General features: G+C 40.4%; 1 protein-coding gene across 12 annotated transcripts in view; it reads left to right on the forward strand.

Moving 5' to 3' along the window:
• Positions 1-25,989, forward strand: part of ATP2B2 (ATPase plasma membrane Ca2+ transporting 2) — a 430,835-nt gene that overhangs the window by 165,013 nt on the left and 239,833 nt on the right. For 4 of the 12 annotated variants that reach the window (XM_032995804.2, XM_032995798.2, XM_032995803.2 and 1 more), the window contains exon 1: positions 16,489-16,618. The exons of 1 other annotated variant lie outside the window; for it this stretch is intronic. The gene's annotated coding sequence lies outside the window, so the exon portion shown is untranslated. Of the gene's footprint in view, positions 1-16,488; positions 16,619-16,746; positions 16,836-17,748; positions 17,849-25,989 lie in introns of those variants that run through there. 7 more of the 12 variants (XM_042806995.1, XM_032995792.2, XM_032995802.2 and 4 more) reach the window with 4 other exon arrangements.

Below are 25,989 nucleotides of genomic sequence, written 5' to 3' on the forward strand. Positions count from 1 at the left end.
GTGTAGTCGATAGCTATGTTGATGCTTTCTCCATTAGCTCGTATGTGTGTGAGTTATGTTTACAGTTGAATAATTGTTTATATGTAAATAAAGCTATTGCAGCTTTCCTTCCATCTATAAGGACAGTTTTAGCTTAATTATGTAGAAGAGATATGTGTGGGGAGCTGGGAAACGTTCATCCTGTGATTCATTTTAAATTTTCTTCCTGTGTATTTGCTACTTGCCACACTTAATCGAGTTTTTTCTTTCTGCGTGCAAGAACGTGCGTTCTTTCTCTCTGTTTTTAAATTAATAGCTGACACTTTCATTCCTTCTGGAGAATTGAAGAAAGTTGAGCTGTACCTTCTTTTCTGGTCACCCAAGTGGGCTGACATACTACTGTCATTTCTCACTGGATGTTTGAACAACTGTAGAATCACTTTAGAGTTAATCATATTGTGGCTTTCTTACAGTATGATAGAATAAAAATCATGAATTAATTGCTTCAGTGGACCTTCACTCTCTTTACAGCAAAGTTTCAGTATACTGTAAATGCATGTTATTATGTCAGTTCCCTAGAAGTAGTCATTATCACCTACACACTTGGTGTCAAGTGCTGCTTTTAAAGAGATTAGTACCTTTTCCTCCTCCTCCTCCTCCTCCTCCATGCTTGCTCAGCTAAGTAGAAGAAAATCCAAATTACCACAACCATACAGGATGGAAGATGGAAAATAATGCCCCTCATTCGGTTGCCATTTCGAGGAGAGCAATGATATACAGGAGTTTATTCCTCTTCACTAGCACTTTTAGGCTGACCTAATTTCGCCTGATGCCAGTAGGTTTAGTGGGGTTGGTCAGAGCAGAATGGGGCCCGAAGCCTTGCCAACCCTCTGTGCGCTGCGGGCTCCGGGAGTAAGGATGAAGTAAGGGAGGTGAGGTGCTGCCGGCTGGGCCCTGTGGAAGGAAACGCCAGTGTTTGCTTTCTCTGTAAGAGGGAAGAGAAGCAAAATTGCAATCAAAGTAACAATAAAACCAAATCCAAATCGAAGGAGACCTTGAACCAGAAAACAGTTTTTTCTTTAAATTTTTTTATTTTACTTTGTTGCTTCCGCAATGTACCTGTGCCTGTAAGATTTGGCTAATTGGACTCTTATCAGTTATTTGTCATTCACCTGGCAACAACCACTCATTCGTCTTTTATAAGAGCATGAATTTGTTGTCTTTTACCAGGAAGGACTGACAAAAAAAGCCAAAACAAAACCAAACAACAGTGCAGAGATTAACTAGGGAAAAAAAAGTAACAAGAATACTATTTACATTTTTCCACAGTTGGTATCCCATGCACTTGGACATTACCTGTGCACCCAAGGAAGAAACCCGGAAAAAAGAAAGAAGAATGGTATCACAAAGGAAAAAGTTAATAGAAACATCCCAAGCAACACACACTTGTACCAGTAATGCCTGATTTTGTAGAACAGAAAGAAGCGCAGCGTTCTTGGATTTAAATTGTGTTTACAAAGGTGAAAGACAACAGAACAAGCAGTTAGGAAGGAAATGCTGCCACATTGAAAAGATGGAGGCGGGGGGATTTTATTCCCATCTCTTTTTTTTTTTTTTTTTTTCAATTTCCAGTCATGCTAGCTAAGCACTTAATCTGGATGTTTCTGCTGAAATCTGCACTGAAACAATTCTAAAAGCTTTTACATTTTCTTTTGCTTCCTGTTTAGCATTCCTTTGAAACAAATGACTGAGATGAAAATTCCTTGCTTCTATGTTTTTCTGCCTTTAAGCAGACTCATGCAGCCAGAAGCATAAGATTTTAGGTTTGGATAGTCGTCTTAATAAATAAAAGGCTGTGTACTTAGATGGCAAGATTGAAATTCCATAGAGGAATGCAGTGACACTCGCAGTCTGGGCAATGGTGTTTCAGTGTATTCTATGGAATTTCCATTGTGGAATGCTCCGTTCATCTTTGCTGGCGGAGTTTTATGTTTTTGGAGCAGGGGTTTCTAAACTGTGGTACTACCATGACTAGAGCTACACTTCAAAGCGGTGTGCAGAAATGGCAGCTCCCAATTCAGCCTGCAGAAATGAAATGCCTTTCCGCAGGCTGTTCCCCGGCTTGCTGCGTTGGCCTCGTTTGCTGCCGTTACAGGAGGTGCCTCCTCTGCTCTCACCCTTGCACAGGACCTTGCTGGTGAGAAGGCCAACAGTTGTTGGTCGTGGGCAGCTCCTCTGCGCAGGCGAGTGAGCCTGGGCACTGAGACGGTGGGCAGAGGTAAGGGCATCGTGCTGGGAGGCCGGTTTTGTGGGCTAAGGTGGGAGATGATTCTGGAGGGGCAGAGGGTGAGGTCCTACTGCCTGTGTTCGGGCACGAGCAAAGTAAGTTTGGAACTCCTTCCCTGCAGAAAGCAGGGCCGTTAGTGTCACTAATGTTTTTCATATTTAAATAGTGGGCACGTAGATAAAACAGACTCTTCACATCGGTGCTTGCTCCTATGAGCTCATAAAAGACAGAACAGAACTGTAAAAAGACAGTAATAAAAAACCCAAACTCTAATACTGGAGGCGTTTGCAATGTTCTGGAAGCACTGAACTTAAAGGTCTTTTCCAACCGAAATGATTCTGTGATTCAATGGGTGGGAATTTGAGGAGGTGCTCTACGTGCTGCTCAATGCATACAGAAACTTTACGTTTACTTAAAAATTGTGTGCATTCTGAAGAGATGTTTTGGGGAGGTCATTTGTGTTTTGTTCTGTTTTTTTTACGAGATCCTAGTTGAAATCTGAGTAAGCAGTTACAGTTTAGTTTTGTATCTGAAGAGATATAGAAATAGAATTAAATTAACAGGGGTAGTTTTGATGTAAGGAGCAAAGAATATGGGATGTGGAAGGTAAGGCAGAGAAGTAGGAGTCGTTCCATGAGGTCAGACAGAAGAGCTGAGCTGGCTGGGGCTGGAGTTCCTTCAGACCTCAATCTCATACTGATTCTCATGTTTCATAGGTTTTTGTTCTGAGAACTGACCAGAATGCATGTAGGTTAAAAATTGAGATAAAGGCCCCTTGAATACTTCTGAGGTTTTTGTCATCCATGAAAATAAGAGAAAGTGTTTGGTGTTTTTAGGAAACCACTGAAAAAATTCTCTAGTGCTCCTCAGCTCTGTGTGGTTATGTTCAGTAAAGCATGGAAGATGAGTTTACACCTCTGAATTTTTGCTGCAATATTTCAGTGTGCAATAAAAATCCTCAGTGGTTTGGCTACTTAATATTTATTTTATATTTATGCTGTAGATTGTATCCATCTGTGGAAGACCTTCAGTACTGAAAGATTATCTGAATATTTAGCAATCTTCTATTTGTCCTCACTGTACATTTGGGAGATAATCCGTCATGTATATATATAGGAAATGAACATGGTGAAACTAAATCCCTCGGTCAAGGTTACAAGGAGAATTTGTGATGATGTTGAAATGAAATCTAGATCTTCCTAGCCCTGAGCTAATACTGGTGCCTCAGGGTCATCCTCCTATCTAGAAATCTCCTCTTTCATCACGGGCTCGTTTGTGGCTTTGGCTAAGTTTACGGCAGACACAAACTGGCTGTGATACCCAGCTTGGGAACCATCCATTGAGAAGCTGTTAAACGAGCACCCCTCCCACCCCCAGCTGCGGAGCAACACGAACCCCCCTACTTCTTCAAGTGCTGTGAAGGATTTAGAGTTCGTATGCAAGTGTGGGTTCAGAGCTCAAAAGAGCCTCGACTGATGTTTCAGTTGGATGGAGAGGAAGCACTTTATTTGAGGCAGTATTTCGAAAAGGTGTCTTGGAGGTAGTTTCGGTATGAGGAGTAGAACTGAGCTGCGAATTGAAGGTGTCCTGGCCACAGACCCCGGTGCAGGCAGTTGTGAGGGGTCGTTGGATACACGAGGACATGCCTGCATTGCTTTCAATAGAACTATCAAACTTAGTTTTAAGTATCTGGCTTGAATACTGGTGATATAATTGGGACAGCATGGAGTTCAGCACAAACTAATTGCTCAGTTCTTCATTCAAGTATTTTTCAGGATGATATAGCTGAACATAAGCTGTGCTAACTTTCATTCTTTGACAGCTAAATATACATCTATTTAGTCTTGTTGAGCTTGAGCTGATTGTGTGATGATGGAGAGAGGCAATGTTTTATGTAAGGCATGTGTAGGAGATCTGAGAGAGATCTCCACAGGGATCATATTAGAGCTTATAAATGTGGAAATGGTTATTTACAGATGAAGTGTGGAGTGAGAGAGGGAGTAAAGGATCTGAATCTCACTGTTACATTACTGTCAGGGAAGTGCTGAATATCACCCTTGTTTGCTCAGTATAAACCAAAATTGATGCCTGATTTCATTAGATGCCAAATTTATAAAAGATTGGCTATTGGTTTGAAAATCAAGACTTCTGACTAATCTCACTCTTGATGCTTTATCTTCTTAACAACTTGGGATCTGAAGCCTTTAAAAAAATACAAAAAGCCTAACGGCTCATTAATGTTATCACTAAATCGTAAAACTGTATTGCTTAAAGCTGACTTTATGTTGTTTTTTGTACATCCAATGGTAAATTTTTTAGTTCTTCTAAAAGCTGAATGCTGGGTGGACAAGTACTGTGCAAGTCACTAGGTGTGTTTTAATATAATTACTTGGATTGGTTCGGTAAGGGACAGAAAAACCTAAGTGCCAGCCCTCCATTTCCTTGTGCTAGTTACGCATTTCTTTTAGACTGAAATCACTAACTTATGATGATTCTGCACACACAAATAGTCCATTTTACTGATGTAACTCCACTGCAATCACTTTCTCTATTCATATTGCTCAAATAAATCACGTGTTTAAGTTTTCTTGTGAGACAGGAGAAAAGAAACCAGATTTTCTTACAAGTGAGGTAATTTTGCTCTTTACAGACTGTGATTTCAAGATGTCTGTCCTTTGTTTGTGGTCATTATTATTTTTACCTTCAAGAAAATATAGGACACAAAACTTGTATAAATTAAATATCCTGGTGTAGATTCTTACTTTTACTGCTCTTGTATGTCTGATTTGTACAAGTCATGTTTTTCTACTGGATTCCTTAAATACCATATTGAAAGATTTCAGGTGGTTTCCAGCACTGTCCTCCGTAAACCGTGGTCATACTTTTATGGTTCTTTTTCTGTAAGAGGTAGAAAGACCCACAACTTCAAATTGGAAATGGGCCGAGCAGAATCATCAGTACTTTGTGTGTAAACAGTAGAAAAAGACACTAACAATTTTTGTGCCTTAGCATTTGGCTGTTTGGGAATGAAACATAAATTTTGACATTATTGATGGAATGGAGATGGCCGTTTACAGTGGCACTGTGGGTTTGTGTGTTTGGAGTGGGGTGTTTTGTTTGTTTTGTTTTGTGAGGGGTTTTTTCTTTGTTTTCAGCAGTGTAATTTATTTTAGACTGTTAGAATATATTTTTACAAAATTTGGAAAATTTCCTTATCTGCACAGTGTAAGGCTGGTCTCTAGCTTTATTAGTCAGTTCTGTAATACTACCTAGAAATTATACTTGGCAAAAGGATTCCACAAGTGTTAAACTTAAATGCAAGCAGGTACTCTTCCTTTCAGTGCATTAAGTTTCTTTCACTGGTTGGTTTTACAAATACCTCCTGTCACACCCTTTGAAGTAATACCCTCCAAAGGCAATTAACTTATTCTGTTTCCTAATAATGTGATAGACTTTGAATGTATTTCTGTCTAGTTATATTTAATTTATTTTTATTTTAGACTTGAGAAAGTGAATGATGATCATGAGAAATGCAGCTCTGTTTTCAGAAGTGTCAGAATTTTTTGGTAATCTTGTAGGAAGGAAGAAGAGGCATCACAAAAATGCTTTCCCAACTATTTTAGAGGATAAGCACAGGCAACCGTTCTTTTTAATTTCCTTAATAACAAGTCATTCTCATATCTGTACATTTTCACTGAAAATTGTTATGGGCTATATGGAGTGCTTTGCGTTCTGCCAGCATCAGTGGCAAGACTTCAGGTGACATTATTGGGAGCAGGGCTACAAATCTGAGGTGGGATGGGGGTTTTGGCCTTTCCCATACGCACAGATAACTTATTTAGCTATAGAATGGTCTTTCTGACAACCAAGGGATACCATTTTCTCACAGGACAAATACCTTTGGACAACTACAGGATTCTGTAGGTTTATTAGTTTAAATAACAGGTTGAACTGTGGTCTTGTACAGTATCGTGTTAAGTTGCTACATTTTTTTTTTCCCCAGTTAAGCCTGTGAATGCACAGTCTGTTTTCTTCATAGCAAATGAAATTGCTTTTGGGAACTGAAGCTGTTGCTGCTTTGCGGAGTACACTGGCTGGAAGACAGATCGGGTTGCTGGGGAGCAGCCTCTTGGGCAGCTTTAAAGCAATGTAGGGCTCCTGAAGGCAGGTTCACCAGTCAGCTACAACACGACAACCAAATGCCTTAGCAGATGAACGCAAAGGCTTCGGGTGGCACCTCGGACTGCTGCCAGCGTTGGGTACGCAGTGTTGTGTGTAATCATTAATTAAGCGGGACCCCACGATTTTCATCAACCAGGAAAAATCAAAGGCTAACAGCTAGTGTAAAATGTGTCTTTGAGAAATCATTGCCTCCTGTAAAGGATATTTGAGCTTAGCATTTAGGTGTTTCTTTAGAGAATTAATTATTTGAAAGTCAGGGCTAATACGTATAATTTCAGTGTTTTTCAGAAGTTTGTATTTGAGTCCTCTCTCCCCATTCACAGCAGTTTATTTACAAAAATATCATTATTTTACAAGTGGAAAACATGGAATTTTTAATTACATTTCATTATCTATTTTATTATTTTATCTCTTACACATATTATGATCTTCCATTGTTGTTCCTGAGGTAGAATTATTGAAATGGCAAGAGGAAAAAAAAAAAATACCTCAGTGAGATTTAATTTTACAAATAATATGCTGAGGGTTCTTATCACTACTTTATCTAAATATAATGCCATAAGCATCTCTGTTGCTTGTGAATAAGATGATGTTTGGGAGCTACAGCAGCCCTCAGGAAACCTAATTTTCCTCTCCACAAATTGAAGTTAGGAGTATTAAACATAATTAATATGGAATATCTGTGTTTAACTGTTTTATGGTATGTAAGCACAGAACATTTAGATGCCTTTAGTGAACTAAGTTGAGGACACAATGCAGGACTGCAAAATTTATTTTTATCCTCAAGGTCAACAAACAACTTTGAGGACTGACATCAGCGCTCAAGAAATATAGGTCTTAATCCTGACCTTGAACGTAATTGTGTAGTTTTACTTTATACAATTTTATATATATATACACACACATAAAAATATATGCATTACCGATTATGTTCTTTTCTTTGAGCTTTTGAAAATAACTCTATAAGCTGCATATTTTTAGAGACTGGAATGTCTGACTTAGACAACAAAACAAGAGGTATAACAAAGGCATGCAGTTCATCTTTGTAGGACAATGCTGTGTGAAAAAAAAAAAAATTGCTATTTGTATACAGAAATTATTAAGGAGTCCATGGCCAAATATATGAATTACTAAGAAGTAATGCTCTTTCAAGTAGAATTTGAGTATCAGCTGCTTATCTGATGGTGCTGGACACTTTCAAAATTTTTAAGCTGAAATGGCAGGTAAATGCTTAATGGTCTTAAATGATCAGACCCTTAACAGCCCCTGCATAAGCCACCTTGTAACAGTTTAAAGAGGAGAAAAGAGTTACGTTTTTCTGGCTTTGATTGGTTTACAAGTGCTTCAGCTGCTTTTGCCCTCTTGTTCCCTTTTTTGGAGTGATTTAAATAAGCTTTGCCTATTTCCTCTCTTAGCCTGCCAGTGAGGCTTTTGTATTTATTTACTGGTCATTTACTTTCTTCACCCATTCTGTCTATGTTTATGGAGATTCAGATGCTAGCATGATCTTCACATACTCATGTAAGGGCGTATGCCAGAGAACGAGTAGTATGGTAGTTTAACCAGCCTCAGATAGGCAGAGGCTGTTGGGATTTTATCACTATGATCTGCAGATTTACTACTGGACATTAAGACATCCAACAGATCTATTTGGAGCAAAAACCTTGTTAAGAGGTCATGTCTGTGAATTGGCCCTGGATTGTGAGCACTGTTGGTTTTTTTGAGTGAAGAAAAGAGTGACAGCCCTTCCTCTGAGAAAAGGTAGTTAAGAAATCTAGTCAACATATCATTCAGACTTCATAGTCTGTGCTCACTGGTAGTTTAAACCTGGGTGTGATCCACCATGACTCACCGTAAATAATGGAAGTGTTTTGGGTTCTTTCTTTTTGGCCTTTTGGTTCTTGTATTGCCTAGCTACTTTACAGCATCCTTGGGGGGCAGAGGAGATACTACCATGCACAGTCTGCCCATAAATCCTTTCTTAATCCATTTCTGACTAAATGCAATCATAATTATTTTCTGTAAACTCTTTCTGAAGGAAGAGAACTTCCCTGTTAGTGAGGAATGTAGGTATCTGCAGCACATGAATGTTTCTGGTGAAAGGTTATTACAGTAGCGTGTAGTTTGAAGGATTATTTCACTCAGGGAAATACTAGAAAATATTTCCATTTGGTCATGTTGCTGGTTTGACAGACATCATTTAAATCCTCACTCAAGTCCCCATGCAGTTCTGCTTCCTGTTGCTACCTTGTGAACAACATCTTTCACAAAACATTGAAGACAACATTGATAGAGTGCAGTGGAAGTGTTTGTCAGGTCAGCAGGGTCAAAAAGCGATGTGCCTAGGGCTTGTCCATACATGCAGTTATTCTGGAGTGAACTAATGTGAGGATGTGTTTATTCTGGAATGCTCTGTCTTTGAAAGTGAATTAAAGAAAAACAAGAAGAGGCACACACAAAAGAACTGTCTTTGGATGTGAGGTTATTCTAGACTAGATGATACGTGTTTTTCCTCCAATAACATTTTCATTCACAGGTAGAACTTTTCTACACTTGTTAGTCTCCTTTATTCTAGAATAACATTTATGTTTTGGCAAGCCCCTAAGATCAGTTGCTTCAAAGTTCTGAAATTCTGGCAAAATTGTGACTACTATTGTTTCATAGTATTGAGTCTGGGATTAAGAAACAGCGAATGGATCTTTGTGACATGGCTCAGTCCAGAAGCCAAGCATGATGCCCAACTAATCTTAGTTTACAGTGCATTTTTATTTCATATACTGTGTATATTTGTTACAGTAAGATTTGGGTCTGATATTGAGGTTAATATTTAATAATATGAATAAATATTTTTGTATAAATTGAATGATATAAGTAAATATTAATGATTACAGTGTCTATACTGATAACTTTTTAAGCATTCATATAGTAAAGCTCGGAAAAGAAATCCTTTGCTGAAGAATTTGAACACTTAATTCAAATCTCTATATAATTGTGAATACAAATTCTGAATTCTCAGAGTAGTATATTTGTATATAAAAGACACAAAGAGCTGCCAGGATATTTTCAGATCAGGTTTGACTCTATAGTTGTTTGAACTCCTGGAATGGCTTTTGTGAGAGGTGTTCCCAGATGTTCCAGTGGAAGTGAGAGGACGGACCTGTGGAAGTTAACACCTTTTTTTTGTTGTTGCTGTTTTGTTTTGTTTTATTTTGGCTGAAGCGCAGCCAATCTGTCAAATGCCGTCACGAAAGGGAAGGACAGGACTGGTACAAACACGTTTTGGAGTGTACCAACACGTTCCAGCCAGCACCAGTGAAACCCTTCAAAGCCGCGGAGCTGGTGTGTGAGTGACCATGGAAAGGGAGGTGGTGGCTGCCCGCCCGCCGGGGCTGCCCGTGCTGGTCGGGGAGCCCTGGTGATGTCACCCAACGCGATCTGACCGGTTTTCCGGGGGTAGGAGGTCGTGGCATGGGGAAGGACTCCTGAGGTTAATAGTGATTTATGGGACAGGCAGGCTCCAGTTTCTCCTTTCCACGTAAAGGAGCATCCAGAGCTGCATGTTTCTCACTCGGGCTTTGTGGCCCTGCAGCAAAGAGCGACTGGTGGTGTGGGGGGCGTGGGGACGGCCACCCGAGGAGGCTTGGGGTGGCTGCGTGGTCCCCTGGGATGGGGCTGCCGGACGCCCTGGGGGCTGCCCCGGTGTGCACGTCTCCATGCCGGCTGACTGCTGGCACTGGCACAACGGGTCACGGATACCCGCGGCTTAACAAAGCTTAACAGGTCAGATTGCTTTACCCAATAAGCGATACATAGGCTTTTATCTTATTATGTTGGAAAAAAAACCCTCAACACAACAGAAGTAATTCCCTCAAGGTGATTCATTTCTAGGAAATATCTATCCTAGTCATATCATTTGCTGAGCTATCAAAAGTCCTTATTTAATAGTTTGTTAAAATTTTGTTATCCCTTTTTAATTGTTGAGAGTGATTGAACCTTGTCCCACTGTTATTTCCCCTTATGTTAATCATTTGCTTTTACTAGAGTAATACAGTAAATAACGCTGATTCAGGCTTCATTTCTTAGCCATTTGATATAGTCTTAAAAAAGACTTCAATGGTAGCTACTCTCAGTCTAATGAGATTTACAGTAAGGATATCAAGGTATGTATGAAAAATCCATATACTAAAGAATAAAAGCTTAAAGAATGTCTTAAAAGGAGGATGCATTTTCTTACTATTATTATTAACAGGCCGTGTTTAGACTTTAATTCTCTGCTATTATCTATTGTTGTCTAATCTGTCTGAAATACGACTGTAACAGTTGAGCCATTTAAATAGAATAATGTTGGGTTTCTCTTTTAAGGTGCAATCCAAGGGCAAAGTGTGACCTAGCTATGTAAAGGTGGTACTTAACTTGAGATTCATATCCATATCATAGTCAGATGCAGTTTCACAGTAAAGGATGCTCCTTCAAATGCATTCTGGCTTTCAATATACTTTTCAAATAGAAGGTAAGTGGTTTCCTGTACAGATCATTAGCCAGTGAGAAGGAAAAACAACCTCTGTAAAACTGTGGTAGTATTTTGCATCAGCGATATCAGGAGAAGGAACCAAACCAAAATCCTTACTCTAAACTTCTCTGTTTTTTTCTGGGAGAGTAGTTTTGGTGAGACAGAGAGATGGATCCATGTAACCCACCTCTATGTACAAAGTTTCAACCATATTTCCAAACATCCCTGAAAATTAGGTTGTTAGAAATCTGTAGCCTAATGGAAACTAATGTGATACTTTTAAATTGTAGAATCCTATAATTTGAATTTAAATGTCAGTATCCTACCAGTGCCTCTAAGACCTATAATCTCACACAGAGAAGGGAACTCGTATGATGGAAAGCCACAAATGGCTTCTGAGTCCCCCTACTAGTACCAATATATTATGTTAAGTAAACGGACTAATGCTAGAAGACAGTTGGCATAAGTCCTGTTTCAAAGACTGGCATGTTTATGGGGTTTAGATGCGTACTAAATCAAAGGGTGATTTCTAAGCATATTGACTATCTCATTCTTCAGTTCCTAAAAGTTGTGGCACCCTCAGAATATTATTCTTTAAAGCTCTTGTTAGGCCAGTTGATTGGTTAAGATTTGTTTTGAGTGTCAGAAAATAGTTTCTCCCATTTTCATGTGATATGGCAGATTTTGTCTTTAAACTAAAAAGAAGGTGGAATGCTTGTATAATCCAGTTTTCATATTCTTAGGAACATCTTAGACTGTTGAGATCATGAAGAAGCTGATTTCAGCTGTGGATTTAGGTTTAGTGGTATCAGATGTTGCAGATGCTTACCCTGACAAATACAGATCACTTTGAGGAGACCGTTAAGATGCTTCTCTGTCATTGCTGTGGTTAGGCAGTGGCAGTGAGCCAAGTTTACTTAAACTTTATTGGGAAGCTCGGGCTTCTTAGTGCTTCTTCCAGTTGGCTCTGCTTTCCTCAGGTTTTGTTCTTCTCAAAAGGGCCCAATGACTTTTCTTCCTGCTTAGGCGATCCTGAGAGTCTTGTTTGGTTTTCTGAGCACTAATGCTCTGGCAGGGAGGGGGACAGCAATGCCAACCCAACCATGTAGACATCTGCTTTTTTCAGGCATGGCTGTTAGGGAATGGAAGAAGAAAAATCAGTGTATCCGTAGATATCAGATGATTGAGACTGAAGGACGGGAGGTAAACGGCCGTGTTGGCTCACTGGTAGGTTTCCTTCCAGATACTGAGAAAGCTGGGATTCTGATCTGTAAGTGAGCTGATGGGGACTGCAATGATTTATCAGTCAGAACAAGTAGTAATTTGTACAGTGAAATAAATGTGCCAGGTATAATAGAACAGTTCAAGGCAACTATGAGCCTACGTGTTTTAACTGCATGCTTATCTCCTAACCTTCAGTGCTTCACTGAGTAGACTCAGGTATATCCAATACCCTTCCCTCAAAGGCAGGAGAGAGTTAACCAATCAAGCAACTTATAACGGCTGTAATTTAAACTCGTGAATATACTTATTTTATAGTTAGAGAAATTGAAGCACAGTGGGATTAAGTGACCTACTAACATCTCATAGTCAAGAAATGGCAGGACAAGTCCTTGAATTTGAGTGTTCTGAGGTCCCTCTCCTCTACTTCTTTTATTAGGTCATGTTGCTTCCTAGGATAACAACATGTTTGCGCAGTTTGGAAATGCAAGCTGTTTCTTTGCAGAAATATTACTGCAGAATGTTACAAAACTGGAGAAAACACCGAGTCTGAAAACAGATTTAATTCTTGTTTTTAAAATGTAGCAAATGAGATTAAAAAATATGAAAGGCTGCCAGTCTGCTGTTCTAGTTTAACTATCTGGGTTGTGATTAGAAAAATATTAGAAATCTGCTGCTGATTTCCAGTGCGATTCCTCTGATTGGACAGCCTCACTGAAAAGGAGGTCTTGGCCCCCAAGATCCTGAAAGAGGAATCAAAATTATGTTCCTGCGTTTCCTGTCATTAATTATCTCATAAAGACCTTTGAATGTGCTTAGGATGTGTATCACCAGCACATATGGAATTAAGGTTTTCTCCAAAGGAATTACGGAGACTCTTTTCTTTTGCCTCTGAGTATTTTTTGACTAGTCAGTTGAAGTTTTACTGGAGAAGCAATTTTTCAAGTCACATTTCAAGCTCAACAGCTAAAGTCGCATTCTTTTCACATCCCATGAACATTGTTGTGCTTTTTAAACTTAAGTTCCAAGAAGCATCTATTTTCCTTTCCATTTTTCTGCTCCTGTTCTGCCCCATTTCCACTCCTTGCCCCCAAGTGAAGGTGTTAAATTGTTGTTCTGTCAGAGCTAAATAATATGCCACTGGATGCTTTAATAGGCTTGAAGATGAGCTGACAAATCCTCATTTCAGGAGAGGCGCTGTTCAGACGCTACATTGTTTTGTAATGCTTTGCTATTAAATTTGATGACGAAATATCTAGAAAATGTGCCAGCTAACATTGTAGCCATTTGGAGTGGCACATGCTGAAAGCCAAGAGAATGGGAAAATTTTACATTTTTTCACAGTTGTATTTAAAAAAGTAAAAAAAAAAAAAAAAATAACAACACCCCCACCTTTAATTCTGAGGTCAGAATATTGCTATTGGTACTAGTTACTAGATGGCCCATTTCTGGGGGTGGAATTGCTATTTTCAGTTTTGGTTGTAAGATTCCAGTGTATCTACCTGCTACGTATAGCAGATATTCCCTGTGCCCAGAGGTCTTGTAACTCTGAGGGTGGTGAGCACATACGAAGCCCAGCAGCTGGAACCTCATTCTTATTGCAGGAACCAGGCGACTTCCTGGCGTTGACGTGCAGTAGCGCTGGCATTCCTCCGCAGGAGAAAGCACATGCAGCATTTCTGCAGAGTTTGCGCTTACTAGCTTTAAGGAAGGACAAATAAAACGTGTCTCTTCATTCGTAGCTTCTCGATTTGAAACCGGGGCAAGCTCCCCGTGTTGTGCATGGTGGCCAGGACAGAGCGGTTCAGTTCTTATTCCAGAACGTGCACCTTCTGGGCTCGAGCGCGGCATTAGTGGTTGGCCTTCACTTGCCCAGGCAGCAGCAGGTTGGCAGCGTTGTGATGAAGGTAACACCAGCACGACCAGTAAAACACACACAGTGCTGAGAACAGGTTCCAAAGTGCTGAGCCTAGAAGAAAGGTTAATAGCTTGTTCATCTTATGTGGTAGGGTACTTTTGAGGCCCTACATTAAGTGAGCACTGGAAATATTTATGTGAAAAAATGTATGGATTCAGTATATAGTAACATGTTCAAACTAGCATTTTTTTTTTCTTTGGAACATCTGTGTTGGCTATTTTCCTCCTCTTCTTATTCCCTTGCCTATTCTGTTACTCAAAAATAAGAATTAGAGTATTTCCTGATTAAGTATAATGTAGACATCATGGTTCTCTACCTGGGCTGAAGTTTCTGTAGTATGACACACAGTCTTTGAGAGCAGCATTCCTCAAACTGGCAATAACTAAATGTATGGAACAAGATTTTATACCGTGTTTAATTCCTTTAAACTATTTCTCCATCCAGGGAAGACGGTTTAAAAAAACACAACTTCTTTAATGTATTTTGGTACTGTGTCAATCAACCTTCTGTTGCTATTCAAGTTATCTTTAAAATTTGTACTGAAAAAATTAGTTTTAGTAGCCAAATAATTGCAGATTATCTTAGCATCTTCCTGCTTTTCTGACAGAGCAGTAGAGGTCACCAGCATTTATGGGTCTTGGACCTAAGCAAAACACATCTTAAATATCACAGTTTTTTGTTCTTTTACTGCTTTGTTCAATGCTTGAATTCAGTTTTGAGCCTGCATTCCACACTTCTTAAAGCTGCAGTTTGTACTAAGGACTTGCTAAGAAAAAAAGGGGACACGTCTCTCTGCTTAATATAACACAAAGTCACTGCATATAGTGTCCTGGCATGCATGTAATTGCCTGTAGCTTTCTAATGGTAAAGGCAGTTTCACATGAGAAAAATCTGCATTGATCCTAGTCCCAATTTACATGTTACTTCATTAAAAAAAAAATGATCAGCATAGATAAAAAACTCCTGATCAATGATCCTAGCTCTTTTTTTTTTTTTTTTTTTAATAGCTTCCATTTTGGTGCAGTGCAGTACAGACTTTTGGTTTAACTGGCTGAATTGATATTCTGAGCAGCGAGTAAGGCAGGATGACAGAGCATCAGCACAGCTACTCCTATTAGTGCTCAGGGAGGTATGCTTACTTGCAATTGCCCACTCTGTCCAAGACAGAGCGAAGTCACGAACCACTGCTGTCCTAGGATACTACAGGAAAGAATCTAACTTTTATGTATACTGTTTTATACATCCTTCAAGAAAAACGTATTTTTCTGTGTTTAGTCAGTATCAGGATTGAATGGTTTGAGATACAGAATTTGAAGTTGCAGTTTGAACATGGTACACAGAGTGATCACAATTTACTTTGAAAAGAATAAACTATTATGCAGAAAATGTTATGGTTTTTAAAGGACCGATGTCTGTGACTTATTTTTAGTACTTGGCTTTTTTTTTTTTTTTTTTTGCACAGCCATAACACAGTATTCCATTGAAAAAGCCTTTTACATTTCAGAAGCCTGCATGTGCTAATAATTCAAAATAACAAGTAAATTTTTGGAAGAAATGATACAGAATAGGTAGTAAGAAGTTCTAAATCAAATGCGCTGATTCCTCAAAGAGTAAGGCTGTTGTTATGATGAGGCAGAGTGCTTTATTTTAGATGGTTTCGGGGAGAAAAAAAAAAAAAAAAAAAAAAGGCAGAAAGCGACTGTGGCATGCACGTATGGTTTTACAGAATATGCTAATGTGACCAGCTCAGATTAACCAGGAGGATAATTTACATGCTTCTCCTGTATGGGTTTTAGGTTTCTGGAAGGCATGACAGAAACACAAATACACCAAACCCATCACAGCCCTGCAAGGATGTCTCGGTACTTTCATTACAGTCGACACCGTTCCGCTGTAAGCAGCAAGGGAGCAAGAGGGGGGAGCGGGCTGGGTCTTTGCAGAAGGTGACTGCGAAGTAATTAGCGGGAGAGACATGTTTGTTGCATCCGGTTCCCTGCGCCGGCGGAGCAGCGCTGCGCCCGCGCCCGCGCAACCTGCGCCCCGCTGGGGGGGCTGTGGGCTCCCGTACACAACCTGCCGCCCCCCGCCCCTCTTCCTCCCCAGAGGACAGCGACAGGACTCGACAGTCCTCGTCCTTGACGGTTTCTCCCGTTTCCGAGCAAGTGGCGTATTCCCGGGAGCTTGCCATCTTCCGTTTTTGTCCTTCTCCCAGGGGAAGCGTTACGCTCCCCACCACCGACATGGTGGTTCGGCCCGCGCTGCTCCCCGAGGCGCCCCCTCGCCCCTGCCCCTGCGCGCGCCGGCCGCTCGCCCCCCTCCCCTAGCGGCCCCTCACTGCGGGCGGCGGGAGCGCGGGGCGGCGGGGCCGCGCGCCGGCCCCCCCCGCGCCGCCGGGGTGGTACGGTCTGCAGAGGGGCGCCCGCCGCGCGCCGCCGCTTATCAATCCCTCACAGATGCCGAACGGTGATTACTGCGCTGTGTAATTGAAATCATTTTGGATTTGTGATGATATCTTAGCCAAGTAAGTAGCGACATCCACAGCATGAGAATAATAATAATAATAGGAATAATAATAATAAGAAAAATAAAAAAAAAAAAGTCTTTCCCCTTTCCGTTCTGGGCTTGTTTATTTGGCAGTTTGCTTCTGGTGGAGGCGCAAGATGATGAGAAAATGGTGTGGAGACTGGGTCTGGGTGATGCGTTAGATTTTGGTTCATGCCCTGTGAATCTCTGGAAAGGTAATGCTGCAACTTCTGTACATTATTCTGTAAGGTCAAACAGAAACTGCAGGGCTAAAAGGCACTCTTGCATCAGAAATCATTCACTGAGATTTTGCAGGTTGAAAATTCAGTATGATCTTGTTGTTTTTTTAAATATATGGGCTTGATTTTGATTTAATCTGTTATTTAGTGATGAGGAAAACACGTGGATGAGATTTTGCTTTTATCATTGCTAGTAAGGATCGGATGTGCCTTTTCTTTCAGAAGTGAAGTGCAGAAAAGACACTAAAATGTGAGCAGTACAGTATGACTTTTTTTTTTTTTTTTTTTTTTTCCTAACTTTAACTAATGTTCTCTTAGGATAGGCAAAGACATTTCTTGTTAGGAAAATATGTAATCCTCAGCTGGGTCTATTTATAGAGCTGCTTATGGTTTTTCAGTGTGGATGTTTGAAAGTAAAGGAGATACAGAATTAAAAAAAAAAAAAAAAACAAAAAACAACAAAACAAGACAAACATTGCCTTTCTATTGAAATGGATTAGAAAATACTGTTAAAGACACAGGGAATTTTACGTAATTTCTTTCAAGCGTGCATGCTGTTTCCTATGGTAAGGTGGGGAAAGGCTTTCTGTGGTGTATGGTACAAGAGCTAAAAATTCTGACAGAATTTTTTTTTTTAATTATTATTATTTTTTACTATTATTATTAAAAATAAGAATCAGCTCCAAATCCCTGAACGCTGCGTGGAAAAGCTTTTGGCTGCCCATGCAACATGCAACTCCTCTAACAGAAAGCCTAAGATGAGAGGAGCCCTTTCCTCTTATGTAAAGGGAGATGCCGGGCGCCTGTCGCTGCCCCGCGGCCCCGGCCGCCGCCAGCTCGCCCCCGGCCGCCGCCAGCTCGCCCCCGGCCGCTCGCCCTTCCCTGGCCGCAGGTTGCCCTGCACAGGCCGGGCCCGGGGCGATGGCTTAGGCAGTGCGGGGGCAGGCGGGAGCGGAGGCTTAGCCCGGCACCCCCGTCCCCTCCGGAAGGTGAGTATTGAAGTCGCGGAAAGGGGACGTCTATTCTTTGGTGGTAAACCGGGTCATTTTACCGTTCGCATGCATCCGAAGAGCTGCATGCTTATTAGGATTTCTGGTCATTTGACCTCCTGGTTACGTTTCTGTCAGGGACTCTCTTAAAGGATTGCAGAGATATTACACAAGTTCGGATGTCTGAGAGATAGCTGGCACGCTTAATAGGGAATAATTGCGCTTTTATTGTTGGGATTTGTGGTTAATATTAGATATATGCAGTATGAAATTGATAATGAGGGCTTTTTGTTAGTCTTTGCTTAGTAAAAGGAGATGACAGATCTACTTCATAGTCCACATGGTTTTTTGGGTGTTGTTTTTCTTTTTTTTTTTTTTTTTTTTGTTGTTGTTGAGATGCATTCCTGATTAGCATTTAATTTGTGAGGGGTCATCCATATGCATGACTTGCTCTCTACCTTGCTCTGAAATAACTGTTTGACTCAGGTATCCAGCAGGTCTTTGATCGCATACAGCTTTTACTTTGTTCGTGTTCCTCTCATTTTAATTGAAATTGCTACCTGTGAAGAAGTGTTTCATATTTTCCATGTAGTGCTGCTAAAATGAGTAAGTTTGTGAATAAGGCAGTAAAATGAGGCTTGTAGATAAGTTGTGTATAGTAATGCTTCATGAATATTTTTTTTCATTGCTTTTTTTTTTTTTTTTTGGTGTGTGTGTGTGTGTATGTGTGTGCCCCCTTTTTCATCCTTTTTGTATATCTGCCTTCATTTCTGTGGAGAATTGGTTTTGGCCCACATCAATAGTAGATATACTTGCATTTTCACAGAAAAGGTAATTATTTTTTTTTTCCTATTGCAAATTGAAACTGAATGATATTTCTCATGCTTCTGCATATATAAAAAGGTTTCATGCATGTATATTGAAACAGCTTGGAAGAGCTTCATCCTTCACAGTAGGATTACAGGTTACAGAAGACGTGATAATGATGAACTAGGTGTCATACTGTTCTTTTAAGAGCTTCCATGAAGTGACTTTTGTGAGTGCTTTTTTCTGTTAAATTTCATATTATGTATCCAGGAAACAGTTTTGAAGGCTTATTTTTTTCCCCTTTCGTCTTCTCACAGCATTTAAAATATGCAGCTTATCTTTTCCAGTGCTGCTGGATTTGGGATGCAAACATTTTTTTAATCGTACTGAAAAAATAGATATTCCTGTCTGAATACTGAAAATGTGAGCATCCATTCTACTAATACATAAATATGTTGCAAGTGTTTGCCTTTTTTATTTTCATCCTGCAGTTCATATTGTGAAATGTCAGTTGTGTATGTGTTACATTTTGAAATAAATGTAGAAGTCGTGACCTTGTAACTATCTCTCACACTCACTGAAACCCCATTATACTGCAGTAGGACTCCAGCAGCTCGTAGTTCCATACATTGAACCCACCTCCTTTTAATAAATGTAAATACTTTCACAGATTGGACTTCAAATAATATTCCAAAGGGAAGAAAGTGGTTTATTTGATTCACCTGACTCTGGAGCCTTGTAGAGAATAAGCTTGCCTTTTGCCAGATTTTTCATTATGTTTTCAAGGAGAGACAAAGAAGGGTATTACAGTTCACTGGAATTGAGCAAGTATTGCTATCCCTTTCTGGCTGACTGTTGAAAGTGAACAAAAATGAATTACATTCGTATTGTACATTATCTGATCAACTGACATCCCCCTCCCCATTAAAATGATACAGTTCAGAATAATTTTAATACGTCAGTTAAAAAGGGGGTTAAAAAAAAAGCTAAGGATGATTATGATTAAATCATCTGCTCCTAGTGAGTTGGTTTTTTAATTCATATATTAAAATGTGTTGCTAAAGCTTAAGATAGTCTCTCTCCTGCTTTCATTAAGATTCCTTTCTTGCTGAGCCAAGGAGGTAGCAGTGAACCCACTCTGAATGGAGGCTGCCTGTCAGTATGGCTCAGTTGCAAATCGAGCAACAGAAATCTGTGTGGCCGGGATAGTTCCGCTGCTCTGCAGCACCTGCAGTCCAGGCGCTGTGCTTGCGATTAGGCAACCTCAGCTTGGATTGAACTCGCCAGGGCTTCCTTATGCACAGCAGGGATGCTCAGCACTGTAAGACTGTATAGAATTTATCCTTGTATATCACCTGTGTATATGTTGTGTTCAGAGATAATATATCCTCTGTGGAACGGTTGCATAATAGAGCAATATTTCTCCCTAGATGGGTTATGTTTTGTACGCTAGATTTTTTTATATGCAAGTGTATGTAAGTAAAGGATATATAGGCTTGTAGAGGTTATATAAATATACGGGCTTTAATGTCATACATAAAGCAATGAAGATGATCAATAGCATTTTACTGTAATTTTTGTTTTAAAGTTTGGTGCCCTTTTGTACTAAGCGTAAACATACGGTACAATTTTAAGAGCTGTGGGGTTTTTGTTTGAAGTTTTACTGGTTTTACTCATGTCTAGGGGAAAGCATGCTTTTTATGTTATTTTTCTTGATATATGATGTCGTTTTGTGTATTAAAACTGGAGATTTGCAGCTGAAGAAAAATAATCAATTTATAATAAAAGGTTGGGAATGAAGCACGTTTTGAAATAGCCCAATAACAGGAAAATAGTTCTGAGAGGCTGGCATCACTGTAAAATGCAGGACATGTTCCTTCATAACACTGCAGATCAGTGAAATATGAAGACTCAGGGATGATGTGGGATGCCTGCTTAAATATCAGAGTTTGCATAGTTGAGAAATGGTAACCAAGTTACAAAATACTTCCCTTCTACCACACTGTATATGAACAAGTTCATCCTGTTGATAATACGTTTTTCCTTGTTTTTGAAGTAGCTGTTGCATGGTTAAAGCATGTAAGGATTGTGCACCAGGCTGCCAGAGAAATCCTAGAAGCAGTTCATGTGAAAACCTGCAAGAGGACCAACAGTAATAATGTGATTTATTTGAAAGAGTTTGTGTATTTTGTACCTACTGTCTCCTTTCCACACATGGCAAAGGTGAAATGGGTGGAAAGGCCAGGTGATTTCAGTGTCACAGAATCCCAGAATAGTTGAGGTTGGGAGGCACCTCTGGAGATGGTCCAGTCCAACCCTTCCTGCCCAAAGTGGAGTCACCTGTAGCAGGTTGTTCAGGGCCATGTCCAGTCAGGTTTTGAGTATCTCCAAGGCTGGAGACTTCACAACCTCTCTGGGCAACCTGTGCCAGTGTTTGACCACACTCACAGTTTCATCATCCTTAAATGGAATTTTCTGTGTCTGTTTACTCTCATTGCCTTTCTACCTTTCACTGGGCACCACTGAGAAGAGTCTGGCTCCATCTTCTTTACTCCCTCCCATCAGGTATTTATACACATTGATAGGTCTCCTCTGAGCCTTCTCTTCTCCGGGCTGAACAGTCCCAGTTTTCTCAACCTCCAGCTGGCACGTCAGGTGCTCCAGTCCTTTGCTCGTCTTTGTGTCCCGCCGGTGGACTCGCTCCAGGAAGTCCATGTCTCTCTTGTACTGGGAGCCCAGCACCAGACACAGCACTCCAGACCTCAGCAGTGCTGACTGGAGAGGAAGGCTCACTCCCTCCGCACACTGGCAATGTTCTGTCTGGTGCAGCCCAGGAGGCTGTTTGCCGCCTTTGCTGTGGGGAGACGTTGCTGGCTCACGGTCAACTTTGGGTCCACCAGGAACCCCAGGGCCTTCTCTGTAGAGCTGTTCTCCAGCTGGTTGGTCCCCAGCCTGGGGTTATTCCTCCCCAGGAGCAGAAGTTTGCTCTTCCTTTTGCTGGACATCCTGAGGTTCCTGTCGGCCCATTGCTCCAGGGCACCAAGGTCCCTCTGAAAGGCAGCTCAACCATCTGGTGTTACCTACCACACCTCCCCTGCTTTGTATCGCCTGCGAACTTGCAGAGGGTGCACTCAGTTGTATCATCCAGGTCACTAATAAAGACTTGGCTATCGCATTGTAAGAAGTCGCTTGGAAAGAGACGATTAGACCTGGAACTGCAGTTTCAAGATTTAGCCCAGAATTGAAGCACTGTGTTACTAAAAAATACTAAAATATGGTCAAGATCTTGGGTATGTTTACGATTAAGAGCGTGAAAGTTGCAGTACTGAAGTTCAATAGATTGCATCAGCATCCTAGATGCACTTTGGTATGTATAGAAACTGTTTTTGAGATTGAGAACCAAAAATCGGCGATTTATGTTTATTGAAAGCTTATTTTATATATTAAAGAGCGAAGCAGCTGATGAAGTAATTTCAACTGATAATTTAATTCATTGCATTTCAATTAAAGTGAGTTAAAAATAAAACCATATGAAATTAATTAAAAATAAAATGAGTTTTAGTCCAATATGATTTGAATCTTGCTGAAAAATGTATCACACAAAATGAGGAAACAGGATAGGGAAGATGCTTAGCTGTTAGATGTTGAGCAAAGAGGTATTTCAGTACAGTCATCTCCTGTCCAGTTCACTGGCCTTCCTAGCTCCTGACCACTGGAAATTGGTTAGGCATTTGAAGTAAACGGCACTCCATCTGTGAAGACTTTTACTTATACAAGAGCCATCTTCAGTGTAAGTTATCTTCTGTGCTCTTATTTGAATTGTGCTGCGTAGTACAATTCAGTGCAAACTTTGTACCTCAATTAAGGATGAAATACAATGTTTTAAATGTCTTCAAGGATTCCTCCCTCTGTATACCCCAGCCATAGTCTGATAAGACAAATCCCACCTTGCTAGAGACAACAGTCCGTTTGCCACAATTTTAAAGTGGTGGTTAAACTGCCCATTGGGTTGGTTTAACAGTTACTTTAGGAGAAAGCTAAGTCCCTCTGCATACTACCATAGCGCTGTCAATTTATAATAGAATGGGGATTTTATACTGGCCTTTAAATATAAGGTCAGATAGAGTCAGTCTTAAGCGTTCTGGGAGAAATGCAAATAGAAATATGTTGCTCTTTTCCCATTAGCCAGGAGGCTAACTGGGGCAGATCCAGCATACGAAGCACCACAGGCGTAGGCTCACGCTGACCAGGAGTGAGAGCCTGCTGTCGGGGCAAGCATGCTCTGTCCAGGAGAGCTGCTTCAGCCGACTGTCACAGGTGAGGTGAGAAATGACAGCCCATACTGGATTTGGATACTGTGTTTTTTTGTTTTGTTTTGTTTTTTTTTTTTTTTTTGTTTTTTTTGTTTTTGTTTTGTTTTGTTTTGTTTTGTTTTTAAATCCAACAGGTTTAGAGCTTTTACCCATCTTGATCTCGCTCATGGGCTGTCCCAGCCATACCCGTGTTTGTCTCCACGCATCTCTCAGAACTCCAGGTTCTCTACTTACTTCCAGGGCTTTCTGTCCAGTCTTCAATTTTTTTATCCCAGGTGCCTTTCTTTTCTCTGAAACCACTTACTTGGGGAGTGCTTTTGTTCAGCCTCCTCTTCCTTTTGGAACTTGAGGGCTTTAGTCTTCCAAATCTCAATAGTCTCTACACAGAAGCACAACATGTGATCGGCCTCTTTTGGTGGTGCTGTCTCATCTCTTTTCATTAATTGGATGTCCCGCTGTTACTTAGTCCATGTATTATAAACATTTGCAACCTGGACATTGAGAGTGCAGCCAACAAGAAGCAGGCTTATGCGTGAGAGTTGAACAGTTTTGGACATATTTACACTCTCATCCAGTTATCTGCTACATTCTGCATTTAGGCCATTCTTCAACTGTAGCATGCTTCTCCACAAACAGGAATGGTGAGGACCTTCATTCCTGTTGGCTTGGCTACCCCAGGCCATCGCCTTTTGAAGGCAGACATTGCCATCCAGTCTTTGTTGCAGTAGGGTTCTGTGCGTTAGTGGACCTGGAGAGAAGAGTTACACTCTACAGAAGTATGGCAACTGTTTATTTTGGCACGTGCAGTATATATTGTTTGCCTTACAGGGTGGATGAATATATTGTAATGGTCATGCTCAGCTTCTAACTAACCCTGACACAAACACTGATGCTGATGAAGCACAACAAAAATATGCTGCTACCGTTATGACTTGTCTTTCAGAATGGTACGCTTTGTGTCACATAGGTAATTAGAAGAGAACAGTGTTCCCAATAAACTGTTCCAGCCTCCTTGGGAAATGTTTGATCCCAGATGTCAGGAGGCAGCATTGATTTGTGTCCTTTGTCAGTCAGTTTAAGAAAAAACTGTTGTCCTGGCCTAGGACAACTATTTAATTTTATGCTGTATGCATACTACATTAATTTCCTCTGCTTCAATTACAATGAAGATTTTGCATGTTGTTCTAAAAATATGTCAAATGATGTTTTATATTAAGGGACCAGTGAAATGCAATTACAATGAAATAATGATTTCGTGTTGCTTTTCACAATGAAATGAGGTTATCATCATCACCCCCCTGTACTTACAGGAATACCTATTTATGCATAGTTTAGCTAACCTGGGGAATTTGAAGAATTTCATGCAGTTTCTGAGCTGCAATGCAAATGGTTGCACTACCAAGGAGAGCATTTGCATTATGGTAGGGCTAGTTGCGTCTGTAATGCTGTAGTGGTAAATTGTTATGCAGAGAACTGCAGGATAAAATGGTAGTGCTACATCAGCATTACTGAATAAGATGGCTGAAAATGCCATGAAAACAAACTATTGGATCAGGAGGATTACAGAAGTAATGATATGCCTATTTTCCATGCAGTATACTTCTCAGCTTTCCATATAGGCTTGAGGACAAACTCTTAGTTTTGCAGGTTATTTTCTTTGGTTCATACTAAGTGTTTGGTGCACCTCTCATCGCCACATTGCATTATTTTGCGTTGGGCAGAACAGAGCTCCTTGTCACGGAGGGGCAGGACAGGGGAGGCTGCCTTATGTGTCCTGGTTTGACCTGAAAGAACGTGAAAGGGCTGCCCTGATACTGCTATTGAAGCATCAAGAATTCCCCCTCAGGGCGTAGGGGGTTTGAGCTGATGTTTCATTACTAAGCATATGTGGGGAACCGTTAGTCCCCAGGGCACTCAGTTTACGTATACACACCAATATTTGCAGAATCTTCTGGTTGTTTGATTTTAAATCTTGTTTTGGTTCATCCGAAATAGCGTATTGGGTATTTCTATCTGTATTGTGTAGTGCTTAAATATTCGAGATAGAATGTGGAGGGGTGGAATTTATTTACAGGTTTGGGCTGAAATGGGAAGACAAAAGAAGGGAGTCTGTATTTTCCAGGAATATGTGATATAAGAATAGGTGATGTGTAGACAGAGACCACTAGAGTCTGTTGCAAATGAAGTTCTTTCAGTAGGCAGGTGGGACCTGGCTTGTATCCAGCCTGGGGGGGAAGCTCGGGTGGGCCAGCTGCTGCCTGTGCCCGCTAGCAGACTTGACCTTGGTGAAGGGACAGTGTGTTAATAGGGACAAATTGTGCTCAGATTGTTAGAAAAGGTGCTCTTTGCTGCCCATTTCTTTGGTTAGCTTCTTAAGGATCTTAATATAACTGCTCATTTTAAGAAACTATAGTTACTGTTCCATGCCCTACCTTGTTGTGGATCTGCCCCAGCAATGTTTACAACATGATATAGAAAGAACCAACAACCTGAGGAAGGGACATACAAAATCTGCCATGCCGAAGTAGGATTATATATTTATCTGACTTCTCACGTAGACAGATGATTAATATAGTACCAACTACAGGGTTTATAGCTGGGTATATCATTAAGGTTCCCTGTAACTCTAATGTGAAAAGATAATAAATTAAGTGTCCTCTTCCCTGCCCTTGTCCTCCTTTTTCTAGTTTAGAAATATACTTAGAAGTTTTAACCTGAGAACATGATTCTGATACCAGAACTGAGGATGGAAAGAAATGAAAGAGAAAGTGGAAGACATCTGAAGTGATTTTACTTGAACCTTTTGAAGCATTAAAATGGAGTGCACGAGGTCTTAACATGCAAGCCTCATTTGCATATCTTCTTTTGGATTGAGAGAGTATCTTTAAAAATACTGATAGGAAAGTATTTTTGGGGATGGGTTTTTCTTTGCACTTGTTAGAGAAAACGAGAATATAATTTCTTAATCAGGTCCAGTTTCCTTCTAAGGAAATCTTGTTCCCTTCCTGTATCTTATCTGGA

Source organism: Tyto alba, unplaced genomic scaffold (genome assembly GCF_018691265.1).
Source record: "Tyto alba isolate M040663 unplaced genomic scaffold, T.alba_DEE_v4.0 Super-Scaffold_49, whole genome shotgun sequence".
Lineage (NCBI taxonomy): Eukaryota > Metazoa > Chordata > Aves > Strigiformes > Tytonidae > Tyto > Tyto alba.